Source organism: Etheostoma cragini, chromosome 6 (genome assembly GCF_013103735.1).
Source record: "Etheostoma cragini isolate CJK2018 chromosome 6, CSU_Ecrag_1.0, whole genome shotgun sequence".
In the NCBI taxonomy this organism is placed as follows: domain Eukaryota; kingdom Metazoa; phylum Chordata; class Actinopteri; order Perciformes; family Percidae; genus Etheostoma; species Etheostoma cragini.
Genome location: NC_048412.1, coordinates 4,826,500 through 4,830,422, shown reverse-complemented (window position 1 = coordinate 4,830,422; position 3,923 = coordinate 4,826,500). Strand labels below are relative to the sequence as shown.

At 39.5% G+C, this 3,923-nt stretch overlaps 1 long non-coding RNA gene across 1 annotated transcript in view; it reads left to right on the top strand.

Moving 5' to 3' along the window:
• Positions 1 to 2,678, top strand: part of LOC117946053 — a 23,387-nt gene extending 20,709 nt beyond the window's left edge. Inside the window, exon 3 of the long non-coding RNA XR_004656955.1 lies at positions 2,545 to 2,678. This is a non-coding gene — a long non-coding RNA (uncharacterized LOC117946053). The remainder of the gene's footprint in view (positions 1 to 2,544) is intronic.
• Positions 2,679 to 3,923: the final 1,245 nt, after the last annotated feature.

Below are 3,923 nucleotides of genomic sequence, written 5' to 3'. Positions count from 1 at the left end.
CACTTTATATCTTTGACTTTATATTTTTGATTTTTGATATTTTATATTGTTATCTTATATTCTTATATTTTTTGTGTCGACGCTGTAAAGGGATTGCTTTAATCTCGTTGCACAAGTACCGTGTACTTGTGCAACGAGAATGACAATAAAGGCATTCTTTTCTATTCTATTCTATGTATATAGCCTAGATGCCAAACATATAATATACATATATATAACAATATATAAATATATATATATACAATAGGGTACCGACCTTGTTTTTAGATAAATGTCTTTAATTCGCGATGTAGAACTTCTTTACCTACAATCCTGAACAATCCCACAGTGATGCCTCTGACGGAACTCATGCTGGTGAGAAGGGGACAATGTCGGTACCTGATCTGTGCGCATGCACAAGATGAGAATCCTGTTTCTAACTTTACATCTGAAGCGTTTAAAGATTGTTTGTCCTTTGTATATTTCTAAAGAAACAACAATGTATAAAAGGCTCCATTACCTTGTTGCTCACGTTGTGGCTTAACAATTAACAATTGTGTCATAACAACATGACTTACTGTCGCACAGGAGAGGAAATCTGGTATAGTACAGGGTAAGCTCGCAGACAGTTTGGACTTTCATTAGCTGTTTAGGTTTAATTACTAATGTTAGATATGTTAGTTAGCAGTAACTAGCCTGTGCCTATGTTATCTCCCTACATTCATTACGCTCTCCATCTCTGCAAGATTGAGAATGATTGAGATTTCTCTTGGCACACCTGCCAGAAGACTTACAACTTTCAGACAAGTGGCACAAGTCACATCTGTGTCGTCATGCTCAGTTGGAGGCTGTGCAGTAACGCTCAGTTATCACAGAAAAAGTACTCCTAATGGCCTTCACTGGTCCAGAGCAACGGGGTCTGTTGGTCCATTTCTTCAACTGTCTATGGGATTTCCAAGGGGTAAGCAAGTGTTCACAAAGTTTAGTTATTCTGGCACCACTTTAATTCTTCAAAGCAGTCACCTGCTGTTAGCATTCCATTAGCTGCCATTAATTTTGGCACCACTTTGACACCAAAAAACTTTACATCTGAAGCGTATAAAGACTCTATATGTCCATTGTTCATTTCTAACAAAACACAACAATGGATAAAAGGCTGCATTATCTTCAACCTCACGTTATGGCTCCGGAGCAGGAGTTTTTGTAAAAATAGGCAAACGATTGTGTTATAACCACGCGACTTGCGAGCATCCTTCACTGGTCTCCAATCAGAGCAATGGAATCTGATGGTCCATTTCTTTAACTGTCTAAGGGATTTACGGCACTGCACAAATCCCAATCTGTTGCCACGCTTCCATTAGTTTAGCTAACAGCTAATTTGGCTAACCACTAGTGGACAGCTTGATTCATTCTAAAGTAATGTTAAAGATGAACTGAACTGGAATTTGAATAATGGTGATATAACAGATGAATTTTATTTCTACTCATTGGTACAATTTATTAAATGGGTCAGTTTGTTAAAAGGGATAAAATAGTACGTAAATTGAAAGTGTTGTTGTTACACAGGCGTCGCCATGTTGGAATTCCACAGTCTACTATGTCACTGGCTAAGTAGTCATTGTCCGTGCTAACTAGCACTAGCAGCGCAGCCATAGCAACACCATACAAAGAGTCTGAGGCAAACGGAAACCAAGAAGTCTGGGGGGGTCATACTGTATTGCCCCTGGCTGCAGTAATGAACTTTATATTTATTATATTTTTTAGAAAAAGCAGGCTTTGGCTGACGTTACAGCTTTTAAAGTTATTACATGCTGTCTCAGCTAGCGGTTAGCCGAATTAGCTGTTAGCTAAACAATTGTTAGCTTCCTTTATTCAATGGTGCGATGGGTTTATGGGATGAGTAGTTCCTTTGTTCGATAATGAAAATTGTACACTGTCTTGTACCTTTGACTTTTTGGGGATTTTCTGTTTGTTTTTTCACTCAAAATGATATGCTGTATGTTTATGAGTCATTTGGTAGCTGGTTAGCCTAAGCCATGGTCCAGAGTGATAGAGAGAGACCAAGTGGCAACACTCCCACTGGACTCCGTTGTACGCTTTTTGCCGCCTACTTCCGTGATACGCAGCCTCGTATAGTTCCAAACATTCATTCTACGGCGTTGGACATCATTCATTTCCATTGCTGACCGTCGAGTAACTTTTGAAATAAGTTCATAGCTACCTCCTTTGAATTCGTAACTGTCTATATTTTATCAGAGGCTCTTTAATGCATACACTGATCTTTGTATCCAGCGTAATTATATATACACAATATTCATCCTTGTTCCTTCACTTTGTTCTAGTTAGATTCACACATGTTGTTGTTGTCTTACTCTGTTTAACAAAAAAACACCTTATATACAGATTTTTTTTTCCAGACGTCAATGGGAGAAATTCATGGGAAATAAGGTTTCTTGGGTAGTAAATTACCCATTAAAGAGGAGGGGAAGGACTGTTAAGCTCATTAGAAATCTCAAGCGTTCCCAATCTTGCAGAGATGGAGAGCATACATATAAGGATACGTAGGCACAGGCTAATTATTGCCAACTAAAATGCTAGTCAACTTTAGTTATTAAACCTAAACATCTAATGTAAGTCGAAACTGCCTGCAAACTTATCCTGTAATTCCTCTACTATGCGACAGTAAGTTGCGTAATTATGACACATTAACACATAATGGAGCCTTTTATACATTGTCATGTTTTTTAATGTAAATGTGCTGTATTTATATAGCGCTTTTCTAGTCTTAACGACTACTCAAAGCGCTTTTACATCATACAGGATACATTCACCATTCACACACATTTATAGACTGTGGCCGAGGCTGCCGTTCACCTGCTCATCAGATAAACATGCACACACATTCACACTCCGATGCGCAGCACCAGGGGCAACTCGGGGTTGAGAGATACAAAATAAATTACTTAAATACTTAAGCTTGTGCTAAGCAGCCTACTTTTTTAAATAGGTAAAAGATCATTCTCGTTTATGTAGGTACCCTGTTTCAGTCTTGCTTGGTGTCGTGCTGTGTGGTTTCAGTATTTAATATTCATGAACACCCTTCCACATATTAGCTGCAGAATGCATTAATTGGCTATTGTGATGACTGACTATTCATAAATATTACATTTCAAACAGCTCAGAGTGCTGCAACTATTTAGAAGACTACTGTCTTAATATTTAAGTCGGAAGTATAAAAATACTTATACAGTAAGTAAGAATTGTACAGTTCACCAAATTAAAACTACTATACACATATTTCTCATCAAAAGGACCCTAAATGTGGCCTACATATTAGCAATGACGGCCGGGTCCTGGTTATGGTTGAAAAGGAGGAAGAGGGGGGCGGCAGGGCTAGGACAAGTCGGTCTGACTCTTGTGTGTTATTTGGGGAGGGTGGGGAGTGTTTCTCGAGTTTTACTCCCTTTATAAGGGGAACCGCAGCCAGTGGAGACAGCTCTTTGAAGGGGCTAACCTTGAGGTGACCTGCTGCGCAAGGCTTGCGGTTCAGGGGCACATGTGCAGCAGAGAAGACCCCCCACCCTCCCCATCGTCCCCTCTAGCCCAAAACATCCCCTCTGAATTTAACCAACAGCGCAAGCCTATAAACTAGCCTGTTCAAATTAAAGAGAGATTCTGAAAGCAATTCTTGATTAGATGGTTCCAAAACTCTCATCTGGTGACCATAAGAGGTAATTGAAGAGCTTTTAGGTGGTCCTCAAACAAAGCAGGTAAAGTTAGATTTTTACTTAATCTGTGCAGCGGGCAAAGCGTTAATAATACAGGGATGACTGTTCTGATCAGAGGCATTCTTTCCTGCACTTCACTTCCGCAGCGAATTATGAGGATAAAAATAAAAAACTCCTGATTGGAGAAAACCTCCCATGGATCAGGGGGGGGGGGGG